This window comes from Cavia porcellus, unplaced genomic scaffold (assembly GCF_034190915.1).
Source record: "Cavia porcellus strain 051 isolate PalLab524CR breed Dunkin Hartley unplaced genomic scaffold, mCavPor4.1 scaffold_11, whole genome shotgun sequence".
NCBI classification, from domain to species: domain Eukaryota; kingdom Metazoa; phylum Chordata; class Mammalia; order Rodentia; family Caviidae; genus Cavia; species Cavia porcellus.
In genome coordinates this window covers 44,092,524-44,111,738 of record NW_026947494.1, presented here as the reverse complement: position 1 = coordinate 44,111,738, position 19,215 = coordinate 44,092,524, and the positions used below count along the sequence as shown (strand labels likewise).

The following is a 19,215-nucleotide window of genomic DNA, read 5'->3' as shown; positions in this document are numbered from 1 at the left end:
TGTTACTTATAGTTTCTTCTTACTATACATTGCAACTAGTACCAGCTACTTACTGTAGTATTTGTGCTGTGCTACCTTAACTTGTCTTATATATGATCACTCTTTGGGAAACTGTCTTTGACTGTCAAGAGTGTAGAAAACAAATGTTGGTATTTGTAGCTTACTTAGTTTAGCATGTGGTTTTCTATCTCTTCCACCAGGTGGCAATCAAAACCTTACATATAGTAGTAGTTCAGGGGCAAAAATTTTAGTATCTGCAATGTACTAAAAGATAATATGCTGGATCTGCTAATCATTTTGATGAAAATAAGTTCTAAAAGTAGTTATATGAAGGAGCTTGTCTTTATAGGAGAAAGGTAAATATCACAATCATTTGGATAATTTAGATAACTTTTCCAAATTATTCAAGTTCTCTTTACTCAGCATGCCTTTCCTCTTGTATTTTTCACCTCATTTGGGATAGATGAAGGACTACATGTGGAGACAGAAAGGTTCAGAAATCTCCCATGTTGTATTTTATTTATTCTGTTGACAATTGCCAGTCTAAGAAATTATTTTCTTACTTTTCACAGACTTCATGATAATCAAAGATGCAACCTGATATTCAGAATTGCTTCATATTCTGCTGGAGCTCTGGGGCTGTGCCCTGGAAGAGTTTACCATTCCAGCTAGCCTAGAACCAAACTGTGAAATGATTAATTTGCTTTTGAGCTTTCTCCTTTTTCAGTCTTTTTTTGTTTCTTCTTTCACTTTTCTCAAGACTGAGGGCTTTCGTTTTCTGTATCCCCAGTTTAACCAAGGCTAGGAGTTCACTCAGGCTTTACCCTCAAGGAATGCTTCATACACCACACATTTTTTATATTCCTTATTTGCTAGTACTTATCTACCCTATTCTTCTAAGGTTTTCTCACACATTGGTGTTAGAATGGAGAACAATCTGATGTGGCAGAAACTTAAGTCTATTACTTTTCCATAGTGATTTGTATTTGAACATAGAGCACTGTAGAAATATAAAATCCTAACCTAAAGGTTTCAGATTTTTCTAACTGGTAACATTTTAAGTGCTCTGATAGGCTACTGGGGTAGAAGTAGGTATTTAAAACACATAGCATTCATTTCTCATAACATAACATAATAGGTATGGGATTGCATCCTGGTTTTTCATAATGTGTATAAGACTGTGCATCTGTAAACTGGCCTCTTTCTGTTAACTTTTCACTGATAGTGTCACTGTAGAGCAGTTTGATTTGACTCTTTAGTAGTTGTGTCTACAAGAGAGAAATTGGAGAAGATAAAAAAAACTCACAAAGATAAGGAGAGTTTTATCTAGCATGGGTAAGGGTAGATTGTGGCCCAATGACTATATTTAGAAGTGACTACTGAAATTTGGTGATTTTGTAATTGGGATTGTTACAGTTTAGATCTAAAATATTCCCCTTAAAGTCTTATGTGTTCAGAGGTAGATCATTTGGAAGATGATTGAATCATGGGGGCAGTATACTTATCACTGAGTCAAATCCACTGATATGCTTATAGCTCAGTGTCCTATTGGGAGGTGGATCCTGGGCAGAGATAATGGCTCTCTGTAGGCATGACCTGGAAGATTAAATTTTTTGTTCCTGGCATCTTTCTTTTTTCTGCTTTCTAGCTGCAATGGAGTGAATAGCTGTCCACTGCCATATACTTCCATCGTGCCATTTTTGCTTTGGAGTCAGCTAACCATGGACTAAACTTCCTGAAACTGCAAACCAAATAAATCTCTCTTCTTTTAAGTTGTGGGTATCAGGTAGTTTGTTCCAGGAATACGAAAGTGACAAATACAGGAGTTATATAGATAAACAACAAAATAGAAGAATTTGGGCTTGGTCTATAGCTTAGTGGTAGGGTACTTACTTAGCACACACAAGGTTTGATCCCTACCAGCAGGGAAGAAGAAAGGTAGGTTAGTTAGTGTTCCCAGGAGGGCTGGTTTCCAGAGCTGGATGAATCATATTTTGAGGAACTTGCCATCAATGTTAAACACATTGACAAGGACTCCTTCATACTCTTTCTTTTCTTCCTTTGTTTTTTCCCTACTCCCCTTTCTCTCTGCCTTCTTTCTCACATGATCTGGCTTTCATCTCTTCTGTTCCACATTTAAGTTATTTTTTCCCCAAAGAATTGTATATCTCTTTGCTAAATTCTTAAAAAGAATAGTGTTAACCTTGGAGTCAGAGATGCCATCAGTCTAAATATGACTTCGTTAGACTAGAATCTTATTTGTAGTCTTATTGAAATCCTTTTGTTCTCTCAAATTTGTTGTTCTTGTAAATTTTTTCCATCTTCCTGTCTTTCTAAATATCTTTGTTTGCTTAAATGCTCTTTTGTATCTGTTATCTGCTTGACTGAGTTGCACTTGTCTTTCCTCAATCTGTCTTATGATTTACTTTTTGTTTACTTACCTAAAAGGATGCTTTATATTCCTTTCTCACTATTTCATTAATATGATTTGGAAATGCCTAAAGAAGGAAGGAGCCTGTCTGGATTTGATTAGTGCTTACGAGGGCCATGTGAAAAGTGTGTTTTGTTAAGCTGAAAGGACATAAAGCTTTAGATTACCACCTTTCTCTATCTGCTCAGTTTTGTAACATACGCAAGTATATATTTAGTCCAAAGGGTATTAATGCAATAATAAAATGATACTAAAAAACAGTGAAGCCAAATAATGAAGCTTCTTTTAACAAACAGACTTAAAATCAAACATTAAATTCATGAAGGCACATAAAACGCAAGCACCTTGTTTAAGCCCAGTGGTTAACCATCGATTGATGATAAAGAATTGATGTTATAAAAATCATGTGTTTAAGTTATATATCTAGCTTGACTGTTACTAATGTTCTAAATCTGAAATTGTTCCTAAAAGTCTGTTTTATAACCATTTTATGGCCCCTGTTAAATGAACAATTCTTGTTCTAGTCTAGTCTCTATTCCTTTATCATAAGACATAGTTTCCAAGGTCAAGTATTCAAAGACAATGAATGGCTCCTCAATTCAAGTTAGGAAATACGTTTTCTGTAAAAAATAATACTGAGGATTATTTTGCTGCTCTATTTATAAAAATGCTTGGCTCTCTGGGGATATAACTCAGTGGTAGAGCTCATGCCTAGCATGTACAAGGTCCTGTGCTCAATCCTCAGCATACAAAAGAGAAATAAAATTACCTTGCAGGGACTGAAGCCTAATTTTAATTCATCTTAATGTCCAAAACTGGATTAGGATAATCTAGAATTGCTCCTGTTTCATATTGGCTCCCCAAAGCAAATGTAGATTCATTTTCTCCTTCAAAAGAATTATTCTAGGAGTCAAATTGCTTATACTGCTTTCCATATACAGGGGCAGGAACTTGATTAAAAAATAGCCAGGTATGGGAGTGAAAGGGGAGGAATAGTCTTAAAAAAGACAGCAGAAGATATTGTTAATAGTGTATCAGGATTTAAAACCCACATTAATGGGGCTGGGGTTTTAGCTCAGCAGCATAAACGCCTGCCTTGCAAGCAGGCAGTCGTGAGTTTGATCCCTGGTACCGATAAAAAGGTAAAAGACAAAAAAAAAAAAAAAACCACTACATTACTTGTACTGCTCTGCTTAGATACATTTTATTCTGTCCCAGTTTGTCTACTTGCACTAGATCTGAGGGCACAGACAGCTATCCCCAAAATATCAAGATATAGTACAGTAATCATCTTTAATTTCCTATTAACTTAATCTGGAACCCTGTATAACTTATACTGTTTTATCATGATTGATCTTAGTTAAATCTGGTTGGTTTGATTGCTGTTTGGTATCAACAGATTTCATTCAAAACTGTTATGATTGATAGTATCAATGAGAGTATAGGCAACTACACTGAAGATAAGATTCTACCATTCTGGTTTGATTACTACCTGTTTTTGAAGTTTTACATTATCTACAAAGTTTGTTTTGTTAATATTGTTATGTACTGCTATATTCAATTATACTATGTCTGATGATTTAGATGATTCTGTTGGAGATAATAAGAGACAACAGGAACCATGGTAGAACTCTTTCTTTGTACAATGGTCTTATATGTTTATTTTGTTTTATGTGTTTATAGGAATATATTTTGTTTTGCCTTGCTTTGTTTTATTTCTCCCTCTAATATAGAAAGGATAGAAATACATGTTAAGACTCATGCATGCGTAGAACCTATAAACAGTTTACGAGAACTGATCTTATAATGCATGATGAAATGAACAAATACTTTGAAGAAAAAGAGACACTACAGTACCTAGTGCTGATCCCATAGTGTCATGATGTGAAATCCAGCAATACTATTATTCTTTGTTCAGAGTGATTTTAGCCTGCTTTGGTTTGTTCAATCTCAACATAAATGAAGATATGGATAACTGCATGTATGTTTAAGTATATAGGATTGATAACCATATTACTAAGTTTTTGTTGGATCATTGAACAGAACTGTTTGCAGTCTCGCTGTTTGAATCCCCACTTTGTATGTTTCACTTTTGTATCTTGAACAACTATTTGTACGAGGACAATATGTAATCATCAATTAGTGATTTCTTACTGTTTATTTTTTCTTTGAAAGTATGTATTATTTCTACCCGTTTTCTGTTTTGTTTAGTCTTTAAATAAAATTTAAAAAAAAAATAGGCATAAGAGGAGACAGGACTGGATGACTAGAAATGAAGAGACCCAGTACACAACAAAAAGAAACTCAGGTGATCGAGATAATAGTGTTAAAAAACTTTTAAAGAACTATGTATGTTCAAGGAAATTAAAATAAGTTGAGAATTTTGGCATAGTAGAAAGTTAAAAACTAAATTTGTGGAAAATATTTTTTAAAAAGAGCCCTATAGAAATTCTATAATTATAATAATACCAGTTAAAAACAATCAGTGACAAGTGTTAGCCACAGCCATGTTTATCACCTGATGCAGAGTTGGCAAACAAAAGCAAAATTTTGCCACGTGCTTCTGTTTGTGAACCAAATTGTTTACAAACAAGCATTTTTTACTGAGATACTGTTAAAACATTAAAAACACATATATGTTACATGTTTCCACTTTGTGTAAAACTTCATACGTATATGTCTAGGAATTGCACTCAGAGACTTGACTTGTGCATGCAAAACAAACACTTTAACACTGAGTTACAGCCCCAGTCCATCAGTGATTATTTCCAATGGGTAATTTTATTTTCTTCAGTAACTCCTATGTTGTTTGTGGCATAGGCGATCTACTACTTTTCTAATGAGAACAAAGTTATTTTTAGAAATACAGTGTTTCTATAATTTAGGAATAGTTTATACTGGTATATATAAAATACAAATAGTATATACAAAATGAAAATGCCTATTTTTCTAAAAACTTTAAAACACTAGTGTTTCTACAAGGTAATACAAATTACTGGAATTTTGGTTTGGTTGGTTTAGTTTAGTTTGGTTTTTTGTTTTTGTCTAGTTAGGAAAGTATTTGAGGGAAGTTGTAAAAATAATTTTGGAAAAAACTAGAAACAAAGAAATATAATTCCATCATATAGAAGCAAGCATTGCTTTACTTTTCCTCCTACCAGTCTTCTCTGTGATATTTTTAGATGAGACCATGCAGTATATGTAATTTAATAGGCTGTCTGCAAGCTTGCCTTCTTGTCTTTCTCCTTTGCTTTCCTACCTCCATCTTCCCTCTCTCCCTCCCTCTTCTCTTTTTTTCCTTTCTTGTTTCTTTCTTCCTCTATCCTTTCATTTTTTCAGCATTCATTAAGCCTCTACTGTGTCAAATGCTTTGCTCAAATACACTGTCTTTCCCTCCAGCAGGGTCCAGGGTTACTCAGACTCTGATAAAGGGTTAAAAATATTTTTAAGGGACTGGGGATTTAGCTCAGCGGCATAAGCGCCTGCCTTGCAAGCAGGCAGTCGTGAGTTCAATCCCTGGTACCGATAAAAATGAAAAAGACAAAAAGAAAAAAAAAAAAAAGAAAAAGAAAAGCATGTATGTAGATACTCAGAACTTATTTTTCATTAGAAAATATACTGTATTAATCAGACTTCCCATTGCTGGACAAAATATCTGAAACCCACAGCTTAAAGGAAGAGAGGTTTATTTGACTCATGGTCTTAGAAGATATCATCCCTGGTCATCTAGCTTCAAGGCAGGAGCATCATGGTATAAGGCATGGCAAGCAAAGCTGCTTAGTTCATTGTGACAGGGAAGCAGAACAGGGAAACAATGCTGTCTTAGTTAATTTTCTCGTTGCTAGCACAAAAATTCAATATTCGTAAGTTAAAGGTGAGAAGGTTTATTTCAGCTCACAGTTTGTAGACATTTCAGTCCATAGTTAGCTGGCCTCAAGGCAGGATGGCATGGCAGAGGGGCATCACAGTAGAACAGATTCAGTGGAAGAGCAGGCAGAAGGCAGCAGAGAAGCAGCAGCAAAGCAAATCTGCCTTTCTCTTTTATCCTGTCCAGGTTACATGATTTTTAGATGGTGTCACCCACACCAAAGTTGAGGCTTTTGTCTTCAATAAATCTGTTCAACCACACAGAACTATGCTAATTCCAATTAATGAACTAATTTAGTACTACATCAGCTGTGAATACACTCACAGCTTCATACTCTGCCCTGTCAGGAGCATGCCTGGCCTCCGTTGTGAACTCTTACCTCACAATGCTTGCATTCCCTTAAAACCAGCACTACATGGATGATACCAAAGTCTGTTACTAGCTGGGCAACTGTGCTTGCTTCTCTCTTGGCCTTAGAGGTAGAGTGCTTGATTGCTGAGCTCTGTGAACCCAATACAAGAAACAAATTCTCTAGGTTCTTGCCCTTCAGGAACATAGTGCTCTAGAGCTATTCTCAAAGCAAAGTCTTTCATCTTTGCATAAAGCCTAGAATCTTGGTGTTTCTTGTGATGTCTGCAGGCCATCTTTTCTATTGTTTTGTTCCTTTCAGCAGTCAAGTTCTTCTTTGCTCCATCTTTGCAGGCCATAACTTTATGGAGTTTTCTTTCTGGTCAGATTCTAAACTTTTTCAATCATTTGATTGGCTCCTTTACTCTTGATTTTTAACATAGATCTGGCTAAACGCCCTGAACTGTAGCCAGCCATGCCACAGCCTCAACTTTAAAGTGCTTTCAAATTTCATATTTCAAATTAATTTGCTGTCCTTAATCAGTCTCAGGCAAACTCTCTGGACAAGGGCAAAATGCTACTAAAGCATAAAGCACATAGTTTGGAGTGCAACAGCCAATGGCAGTCCTTGTTCCTAACTGAAACCTCCTGAGCTTGGTCTTTACCGGCAATATTTCTATTAGATTCTGGTCTTCTGAACTCTGACCAGAAACTCCCATCAAGTTTAGCTTGCAACATTCCAGTGCTGCTGCTTAGCTGGAATCTCAAACCTTCCCAAACTGTTTCCATAAGCGAGTTCCAAAGGCTTCTAAACCACATGTCTGGGCAACGTCACAATGGCCCTGCTCCTCATACTAAAATCTGTTTTACTTTTCTTGTTCCTGGGACCCTCACAACTTTAAGGATCAAAGGTTTACTCCAGCTTACAGTTTTTTAGAATTTTCAGTCCATGTCAGCTGGCTCCAAGGCAGAATGGCATGTCAGAGGGGTATCACAGAGGAGAAACAGTGCATTGAAGAGCTAGCAGAAGGCAGCAAAGTGATAGTAGCCAAGCAAACCTCTCTTCCCTTTTTATCCCTTCTGGGCTACAAGCTTTTTGGGTGATGACACTCACACCCATTGTGGGGCTTCTATTTTTAGTAAATCCATTTAACCAGGACTATGCTAATTCCAAACAGTAGGCTAATTTAGTACCATATTCCCTTAATACATGTATCACATGGCCTAAATCTAGCCAGCCCTGAAAAACCTTACCTGTGAGGGAATGAGGTTTTGGAGAATCTTTAAGTACAAGCCATAACAAATGCCCAAGAGAACGGGGCTGGGGTCCATCTGTAGTAGTCAACATCATGCCTTTATAACCCAGTCAGACAGACAGGTACTAATTCCATAGTTGATGCCTAGCCAGTCAAGTTGACAATTAAATTTAACCATTACATCCCACCTCTTGTCAACTAATTGTTAGTTAATAAGTTCTGCCTAACATGGTATGAGTATCTTGCATGCAACTTAAAAAATTTAGTAATTCCTTACCCAAAGTCTCAGCAATTACAGGAATTTTTAAGCTCCAGGTCAAATTCTCTTCTGAAACTCAGACAAACTTTAGCTGTGACTCTAAAGCAAGTTATGTAATGCCAAGATACAATGACATAGGATAATCATTCTTATTCCAAGGAGGGGGCGGGATAGAGAGGTAGTAAAGAGAGCAAAGTAAGACCAAAACCTAGTAGTACAAACATTAAGTCCTGTAGTTCCATTGTCTGGCATGCAGAGTACATGATATTGAGGTGTGAATTCCAAAGGTCTTAGATGATCTCCCAATGACTTTGATAATTGCACCCTTAGACTAGCTTGCTTGTGCCTGCACCTTTGGATTAGCTTGCTTGTATATGCAGTTCCTGGAGAGATGGTCCATATCTTTGACTTCATTACGATAGCTTAATATCTTGCCCTGGCAGGGGCTCCTTACCTGGCCTCCCAGGCCTTTTGAAATTAGGATGGAGGCCTTTTGACCACACACCTTTTATATTCTACATGCCAGTAAAACTGCTGCCCCTGGATGACACCAAGGTCTCCTGTCTGTGGAAGCCGTAGTCAGGCACACTTGGAGCATGGCTGCAGTGGGCTGTGAGTTCCTAGATGGCTGAGCACAGTGAAATGAATTTGGGAGAACTCAGTTTCCTAAGCAGCCCTACTCAAAGGATCCAGAGATTTTCTTCTCAGATGAAAGGTTTGTGCTTTTGCCTGTGATGAGTAGAGTTACTGATTTCTGAGATTCGCTCAGGGCATCTTTCTTTTTGCCCTGTACAAAAGTACTTGGTTTCTTTTTAAAAGTAATAGTCTTTCAATTACTGTCCTTCCTTTGACCCAAACTTTCATGTGGTTCCTTTTGGGCCAGAATTGAAGTTGTTTAAATTTCTCTGTTCTATTTTTGCCCTTGATTCTCACTATAAATCTGTCTGAGCGGTAGATAAGAAGAAAACACATCAGTATCCGTGTCACACCCTGAATGTTGGGCTGTCTTGAAATTTTCTGCACCTCATTAATTAGTCCATTTCCCCTAATCTCAAGTCTCCTGCAAAGTCTCAGGACATACGTAAGAGGCAATTATTTTTATTTTTATTTTTAACATGTAAGGGATAAAGTTTGTAAGAAATTAAGGAGATGAGGCCTAGGGACATCTGGTTATAAACATTTCTAAAAGCATTAGTTGGTCCCTAACATCTGATAGGAATATGAAGGAAGAAGCTTCTTCACCCATCTGTAAGTCCCTAAGGGACCTTTTCTGGTCTAGAGCAGGGGTTGGCAAATTTTTTTCTATGAAGGATCAAATAATAAATATTTTGGATTTTGTGGGCAGATGGCCTCAACTTTGCTATTTTGTTGGGAAAGTTTTCACAGATAATACGTAGTCACATGGGCCTGGCTGTGTTCAACTAAAGCTTTATAATAACAGTCCGTGGAACCAGATCATTGGGCTTACCCTCTGATTAGTCCTCTGACAGAAGAAACTCCAGAGGCTCAAGTGTAAGCAATTATAGGGTCTGGTACTTCCTATTTAGGAATACCTCTTGCATTGCTTCTGGAAAAAGTAAGGTATGTGCTCACTTCAGCAGCACATATACTAAAATTGGAACAATATAGAGAAGATTAGTATGGCCCCTCCACAGGGATGACACACAAATTTATGAAGTATTACATATTTTTTGTATAATTGTTATACAAAATTGTTACAATGAAAGGGAAAGAAAGTGCTCAAAAGGAAAGAACAACTTGTAGGTATACACTTATAACTGTATGTATGTTTAAGTGTGCAAGATAGATAACCATACTACTAAGTTTTTGGTAGTTCATCAAACAGAATAGTTTGTGCTGACATTTGACTGTTCATTTTTTATGCTTTGATTTTTGTAACTTGAACAACTACTTCTAAATAACAATATGTAATATATCAACTAGTGATGATTTTAGTTATTTTTTGAAACTCTGTATCGTATCTACCCTTTTTTCTGTTTTGATTTTTTTAAAAAATAAATTAAGTTTTACACACCTTAATATCACTCCACACCTAAAATTGCTTATAATAAAAAGGTTCTGGTCACAGTAGCTCTTTGGACAATATAACAGCAAAACAATTACTAGCCTCTTCCTAAACTTCATGCCCTCAAGCAAATCTATAGGCTTTTGATAAACTCATCCTAAAACCATAGGGTACCATAAACTTTAGAGATAGAAAGAGCTAAGAGCGGTAGATAAGAAGAAAACACCCAATTTCAAAGAATACTAGAAAGTTTTACAATAAAAATTGCCTTTAAAAATTACTGAAATGCAAAATAAAACTGGTATAGACATTTGTCTATAGTAGGAATTCTTTCTAAATATCATCTTAAATATGTATTATTTTCCTGTATATAATTTAAGGATATGTTTGAATGTTAAATTGTTTGCAGCTTTAATTAAACAAGCTGTGATTTGTAGCTTCTTCATAATTTTATACTATATTGTGATCTAATAACCTCAAAGTAGCTACATATATATATATATTTTTTTTGGTACCAGTGATCGAACTCCTGATCGTGTGCTGCAAGGCAGGCGCTTATGCCGCTGAGCTAAATCCCTAGCCCCTCACAGTATAATTATTAAAGAGTAAAAATACATTATAGCTTCTGATATCTAGAGCCAAATTAAATTCTAGAAAGACTGTACAAGTTTATAAGATATGATCAAAATATATGGTAAATGGTAATTTAAAAAATATATTTACTACAGTACAAGACACTTTCCATTAATCCCCCTCAAAATTCTTACCACTTAAAAATTTCTGCTTGTTTGTTTGTTTTGAGACAGGGTCTCACTTTGTAGTCCAGGATGTCTTATTTTTGAAGCAGTTCTGATAGTCCTCTTTTGTAAGTGACTTTATGAAATGTTATCAAACATAGGGTCGATGCTGCCACTACATGCCTTCCAGTGGAAAGGCAAGCGTGTAAAAACATTATGGTGTGTCTTCATCTACTTTATTCCCCAGTTCTGGCATCATGAAAATTCTGGCCCTTCACTGAAGTTAAAAAAGCAAAAGATAAATGTTCTTAATCAGTTCAGAACATTGAGTCAACTACAACATAAAGACACTCTTGGAAGGGGACTTTGGGAACTGCTTGAGAAAGTGGCAAGAACTATGGAATATATGCTTGAACTAAGGAGTACTTTGTGGGAGATTGGTGGCAATGAATCTTTTATTGTAATAAATTCTTTTAAAAATACTTAGCATTCACTGTATTTTTTATCACACTGTATACACTACTATCAGCCATATGTGAAAGTTCCTATTTCAATATACCTTTTTTAGCACCGATTATTTTTTTTCCTAAAATATATCTTGTGTTTTGCTTATAATACTTTCCTGTATGTGAAAGTTGATAGGAGCCAGTTGGCAGGCCATATTTCATCTTGAACTCTTGCCTTAACCAGACTGTTCTGTTATTCTGGGACTGCTCTGCTGAATATTGTAATATGCCATGCAACTAGTGATGGATTTTGGTAAGGTACTATAATACTTGCCATTGAAAATACAGCCATTATTATCTGAATAGCTAGTTTATGTAGACCATATGTTGCTAATATCTTTCCAAAGATAAAGCAGAATTTTCTTAGTTTGTTTGCCTTTTTTGAGAGCCATAATAAAGATTCCTAAGGCTTGATAGAATCCTTTCTTAATCCTTTCTGTTTTGCGCTATGATACCTGAGACTAGGTAACAAATAAAGAGTAGAAATTTACTTTGTCATAGTTCTGGAGGCTAGGAACTCCCAAGATCATGGCACTAGCTTTTGGTTTGGTGAGGGCTGTCTTGCTATGTCTTCACATGGCAGAAAAGCTGATGAGCAAGAAACCATGCTGGGTAAAACCTCTGTTTTAAAGCCCTTGTTGCTGTTAATGAAGAAAAAACCTTCATGGCCTTATCATCTTATTATCCCCACCTCTTAATACCATCACATTGGCAATACCTGAATTTTCAAGGAAACACATTTAAACCATAGCATTAAATGATGGGATTCAAATTAGAGGTACTTTTTCATTAGTGATCTGTTTAAAAAGTAGATGTGTTTTGGCTTTTGTGTTTTCAAGTTCTAGACAATAGATTAAGATGACAAAGGTAGATAAGGATTGGTGATAGGCACCTGTCCCAGCTACTCGTAAGATTGAGGCAGACAGATTGCTCGAGCCAAGGTGTTTAAGGCTTGGTTGGGTAACATAGGGAGATTCTATGTCAAAAAGAAAAAATATGACAAAGAAATTTTAGTATTCAGTTGAAGAATCAGATATATGTGTGTGTATTATGCTTTACTATATTCTTAATCTACTTTTGTTGTCTTTGTAGTTTCTTTGAAAAGAAACTTTTAGTTAAATTGCTAGCCTATTTTCTTATTGCCACCCCCCCCCATGAAATATAGTCAGATTATGAAACTGGAAATTTTAACTTCCAAAAATTCTTTTGGCAGATTTGTGTAAGAGGGAAAGTAACAATCAGCACGCCTTTGCTGGCTGAAGCCTATCCTTTATTTATAATTGAAACAAACTCTTTATTTCAAAATACTAAGAATACTTTTCTGAATTATTACACATAAGTAAATTGAGACAACTTTTTTTTTTTTTTTTTTTGGTCTTTTTCATTTTTACTGGGACCAGGGATTGAACTTACGACTGCCTGCTTGCAAGGCAGGCGCTTATGCTGCTGAGCTAAATCCCCATCCCCTGTAAATTGAGACAATTTATAATTTGACATTCTTATGAAGTGCATAAAAGGAGGAAATGCGTGGAGTATTGTGCCTTCTTGAGAAATTTTCCTACATTCAGTATCTCCTGTTGTGGTATTTCACTCATGATGTCTCATTTTTCTAAATTATTCTTTCTAAATAGAAGATAGGATAGAGTGGTGGTGCTACTTGTATTAATCTACAGAAAAACTGAAGAATGATTTTATTGGTATTTATTTACTAATGCATCTAGCACCTTTACTTGGTTGAAATGTTTCTGCTGTTTATATAATGCTTCAATCCTTACTTTGTGCTGATACCACAAAAGAAAATAAAACAACCCAAAACCTTATTTTCTGTTACTGATTACTTTGTAGCCATAAAACAAGAGATTGTTTTTAGTACAATAGAATTAAGACAGTAATTTATGTAGAAATTCTGAAAGCCAAAACAGGAAAGCACAAATTACATTGAAAAGAATTTTGAAATCCATTCTTAGCAGAATCTAAGAAAATTAATTCTTAGGTCCTATATCTTAAATAAATAAAGTTTCAGGTCAAGTTCTTTGTCCATATGTTTAAGTAAAAATGTTTACTTATAACAGCTCAGAACCCTAAAATAGGGAGTCCTTAACCTTCAACCAAGTGTTAGTAACATTTACCTTTTTTTCAAACCTTTTTCATCATATAATTCTCATCAGTTAAAAAAATAACAGCAACCTAAAGAAATGAGACTGCATGTGTGTATGCATATTCATTTGCACATATACATTGTTATGTACCCTGTGTGATATACATAATAATAGAAATTTTTAATTGTAAGAGAGCAGTAATAATCTGATAAAATTAAATTGTATTAACAATACAATAACTGGGGATATACCTCAGCAGCATAAGTGCCTGCCTGCCAGGCACAAGGTCCTGAGTTTGATCCCCAGTACAAAAAAAAAAAACTTTTTCACTTTATAGTAGAAATAGGCATTTTGTTGTTGTTGTTGTTGTTGTTTTGTCTTTTTCCTTTTTACTGGTACCAGGGATCAAACTCACTACTGCCTGCTTGCAAGGCAGGCACTTATGCTGCTGAGCTAAATCCCCAGCCCCTAATAGGCATGTTTTTTAAAGTCTTATAACACTTGGTCACACTGTAATTGAGACAGATTTAAAGTTCATTTTAGTCACATCCAGCAATTAATTATGTGGATGATATTGTTGAAATTTACCGGATGCCGTTTTTTGTTTGTTTGGTTGGTGTTTTTGTTTTTGTCTTTTTGAGACAGGTTCTCTCTATGCAGTTCAGGCTGCCCTTGAGCTCACGTTGTAGCCCAGGCTGGTCTTGAACTCACAATGATCCTCCTGCCTCAGCCTCCCAAATGCTGGGATTACAGGTGGTTTCGTTTTTACATTTAGTGATTGCTAGTTAGTATAGGCTGGTATGCTACACAATTTTTAAAGTTCAAAATATTGTATTTTTGTGGGCTTAATACTTAAGTTAGAGACAACTAGTAGGTTGTTTACCTTTCTTGGTTCCTCAACTTTTTACTTTTCCACTTTTCTACCTTACCTTTCATTCCCTGCTCTATTTTCTTACACAATTCCAGAGACCACTTCCCCTCCAAACATACACAGGAACACAACACACAACAGAAGAAGTACTGATTTTGAGAAAACCCTCAAAAAGTGGCAGATCTTTCTGCTGAAGAAAGAGAAGGATTTGCGGGGTTGGAGCTGAACATGGCGGACAGATAGCAGCAGCTATGCTGGCTCTCTCCAAGACCCAGCTTAGAATCCAGGAGTGGTGCGGAGGGAGGAATCCTAACCAAGAAGAGATATACCCTGCTGACCCAAGAACGAACTGGGCTGAGAGATACCAACTGGGAATGCAATCCTGGTGCTATAACAGCAATGGATAAAGCCTGAGTGTGGAAGCTGGAGCCCGTGCCATTGGAAGCTGTGATTTGGGTTTCCTGCCACCGCGGCTGCATTTGAATCAGCTCGGCAGGGAGAGAGACACGCAAAAGCACTGAGAACAGGAATTGATGAACCGAGTTAAGAGCTAGGCGGGCGGGGAGCCGTGCATCGACCTGCAGTGAGTGAGGAAAACTGGGACTCTCCCACAGTCTAGGAGGCGCCAACAGAGGACATTCTGGGACCGGGCAGACTTGCTGGAACAGGCAGCTGTAGTGACTTCAGTCACATATCCCCCTCTCAAGTGGGATTGGTGAGCAGTGCCTAGCCTACGTGACACTGCTGGCTGAGACCCAGTAGGCTAGCACAACCCAGATCCCCGCGCCTGAAGGTGCACCCTAGCGGTGAGGCCTTTTGGTAGGTTGATCTGAAGGGGCGGGCCCCACAGAGACTGCCTGGTCCGTAACTCTGGTGCGCTGCGGTGGGCAGGAACACCTAGCCGGCGCAATTCAGTCAGGATGTGGCCGACAGGGAAGGAAGTGGGGTCTCCTATATACGCTTGTATATATAAGGAACAAAGAATATGGTAAGACGCAGCAACAAGAAAGGCTCCTCAGTCCCCAATCCTGAGAAGCAGGCAATAACAGACATGCCACCAATAGACATAAAAGGCTATCTCCAGAGCCTCATAGACGAGTTCAGGAATGAAGTTATTAATGACCTGAAGCAAGATATAAGCAGAATAGTCAGAGAAATGCTAAGCACCACCCAAGAAAAAGCAGATGATGGAATGGAAGAACAGAAAATGAGGGGAGAATTATTTGATGGAGAAAATAGAGAACACGTAGAATACGTGAAGCAGGTTCAAAGTGATTACCAGGAAACTAAAAACTCTATCAAAAACTGGCATAACAGCTTGAAAGAAACTAAGGACAGATTATCTGAACTAGAGGGCAGATTTGTAATATAGGAGCATGAAATGAAAAACTTCTTAAAAATAACAAAAAAAAACCAGCAACAATACAAAAACTAGAATATGATAAGAGGATCTATAACTTAAGAATTAAGAACATAAGAGAAGAAGTGGGGACATAAACAAATGGACTACAAAAGCTATTCACAGAAATAATCCACGAGAATTTCCCTAATTTAGCAAACGGTAAAGATACTCAGATATATGAGGCATACAGGACTCCAGCTACCTACAACCCAAATAGAGATACACCCAGGCATATAATAATCAAAATTCCAGAAATCCAATATAAGAACAGAATATTAAAAGCTGTCAGAGACAAGAAACAAATCACTTACAAGGGAACACCCATCAGAATTACAGCAGACTTCTTGGCACAAACCATCAAATCATGAAAAGTGTGGAGGGAAATAATTCAAGTTTTGAAAGATTATAACCTCCAGCCAAGATTGAGATATCCTGCACAACTATCCCTGGAAATTGATGGAAAAACCAGGTGCTTTCAGGATAAAGAGGAACTAGGGGAATATGCAACCACCAATTCAACTCTACAGAAAATACTGCAGGATATTCTAAAAAAGAAAAATATGAAGAATCCAGAAATAGTGGCAGAGAGGCCACAATGAATAGAGCAGAAAACAAAATGAAGAAGACAAGCTGACAACTAATGACAGAAAAAGAGCTCAAGTGAAATGAGGCAGAGAAGATTGGATGATAGGAACAGCTATCTTGGAGAAAACAACATCATAATAGGTAGTGCTGATTTGGTATCATCTTATTTTGAAGCCCCATCAAGCTTTTGTTCTTCTGTCTCCATAGGTCTTAACATGTTATATCTTACTGGATTTTATTATATGTGATAGTATAAACAAAAACTTTTATAGACAAGGAGATTATACAGAAACCATAGTTCATTATCTGTTAGTTGATTCTAAGTAACCTGTAATACTGTCATTCTCTTGAATCGTTATACATTGTGTTGATATATTTGATGCTACAGTATACGAAGTTAAACTCAAAGATCTCAAGGAAAGAGACAATATGGTAACTACTTTTATGTCGGGATTATCTTGTGGTGAAACACTAATTTGCTTAAATGGTTATATATTGATCTGCACTGTTTAGTTGTTATGCCCTCTTTTATCTCAATCTCCATTTTATTATTTACTTTTTTATTTTTATCCTTTTAATTAAAGGAAAAATAAATTTTAAAAAAAAGCAGGATATATTATAGTAACCCACTTTGATATTCTATTAATTTGATTTGAAGTCCTGTATGCTCTCACCATCTTGTTTTGACTGATGTTCCTCTATTCTGCTTTGCTTGATAGTACCAGGTTCGAAAGTTTAGGCAACAGCTGTGAAGATAGTGGGATTCATTATGACGCCCATACTGGTTAACTGTTATCTACTTTTGAAGACCTGTAATGTCTCCAATGTTTTGGTTTCATTCTTTACTGTTTTGTTCAATTTTATTGTAACTGATTTATATGGGCAATTCTATTAGAGATAGTGGGAGGCATTATGGTAACCATTGTTGACCACCTTGTATTAGGTTTTTACATTATCTATTGTGTACACCCTTTTGATTTAACTGATTCTGTTCTGTTAAGTCACATTTGGTTTTACTCTCTTCCAAAAAAAGCAGTAAGAACTGTGGGAACAATAAAACCCAAAATGTGTAATAGTCATTGTACAAAAGAGAGGAAAAGAAAGTGCTCTAAATGGTATAACTGCATGTAAATTTAAGTGTATAAGATAGACAATGATATTACTGAGTTTTGTTGGATCATTGAACAGAACTGTTTGCAGTCTCACTGTTTGAATGTCCACTTTATATGCTTTAATCTTGTAACTTGAACAAATATTTCTAAGATGACAATATGTAATCCATTAACTAGTGATTTCCTACTGTTTATTTTGTTTCTGAAATTCTGTATAACTTGTACCCTTTTTCTGCTTTTTTTCCTTTTTCTCCTTAAATAAAAAAAATCTTTATATGACTAATGTAAAAAAAAAAAGAGAGAAGGATTTGTTTAATAAAACTACCCTTTACACTGCTACATCTCAGTTCCTTCTAGACATAGTGGAGGAACTGCCCCCCTGGTCTGAAAGCTCCAGGGAAGGGCTCTAATGCACTAGGAATGTTCCAAAGCCTTTCTGGATCCGTTGCTTGAGTTTAAAAGGCAGAGTGGGGCAAAGGATACAAAGAGGGAAAAAACACTGGATGCAGTTGTGTTGAATACCTTAGAATTTCAATGTTAGTGCTTGTATTTATGAATTAATGTTTCACTTGATTCTTTATAATTTTTGTAAAGTTTCATGTTTGAAAAGTGTTCGCTATTTGAATCATTGATTTTTAAACATTTCATATACTTCCAAACACTTTTTCATTAAAAGTATTAATGATTTTATTACATATAAACACCAAGATAGTAGTAATGCCATTTGCTTCAGTACTTTATTTTTTTGAGTTTTTTTACTATGTTTAAGAACAGGTGCCAGATGTGGTGCACACCTGTAACCCCAGCACTCAGGAGGTTGAAGCAGGAGGATCTCTGCAAATTAAGGCTAGTTTAGGCTACATAGTAAGTCCAAAGCTAGTCTGAACTACATAGCAAGACCCTGTTTCAGAAAGACAAAAAAAAAAAGAAAACAGGATCAAAGACCATTTTAGTTTTTCATTTGAAAGATTTTAAATTTATAAAATTTTGAACCTATGTTTTTGAAATTATAGAAATAAATTTTTATAGCCAGGCGTGGTGGCTCACGCCTGTTATCCCAGCATTTGGGAGGCTGAGGCAGGAGGATCGTTGTAAGTTTGAGACCAGCTAAGGTTACAAAGTGAGCTCAAGGCCAGCCTTGACTGCATAGAGAGACCCTATCTCAAAAAGACAAAGCTAACCTGAACTGCCTGTCTCAAAAAGACAAAAAAACCAAAACAAAACAAAACAAGAAATAAAAGAAAAGAAAGAAAGAAATGAATTTTTGTTGATGACAGACATTACTTTCAACAATAAAATCATGGTAACTTTCAGCTCAGGCTGGCCTTGAACCTCATAGTAATCCCCCTTCCTCAGCATCCTAATTGCTGGTATTATAGGCCTGTGCCCCCAACACCTGGCTCACTTCCTTTCTTTTGCTTTTTAATTTTGAAAACTGAACCTTCAAATCATTAATTTCTTATGCTTGGTGTTTGTTTGTTTGTTTTGCTGCTGCTGCTGCTGTTTTTGTAGCACAGGGAATTGAACTCAGAGCCTTGCACATGCTATGCAAAGTACTCTTATCACTGTGCCACATGCCCAGCCAATAATGGAGATTATTTTGTGAATTTCTGGGGATGTTTCTTGTTTTGTTTGTGTGTTTGTTTTTTGTCTTTTTTGAGTTCAGGGTCTCCCTATGCAGTTCAGCCCAGCCTTGAGCTCACTTTGTAACCCAG

The 19,215-nt window shown here is 36.4% G+C and overlaps 1 protein-coding gene and 1 non-coding gene across 11 annotated transcripts in view; both read left to right on the top strand.

Moving 5' to 3' along the window:
- Nucleotides 1-19,215, top strand: part of Slc38a9 (solute carrier family 38 member 9) — a 102,312-nt gene that overhangs the window by 20,828 nt on the left and 62,269 nt on the right. The gene's annotated exons all lie outside the window — the stretch shown is intronic.
- Nucleotides 9,748-9,854, top strand: LOC111756987 (U6 spliceosomal RNA). Its single transcript, XR_002791374.1, has one exon. It is a non-coding gene; the product is annotated as a U6 spliceosomal RNA (small nuclear RNA).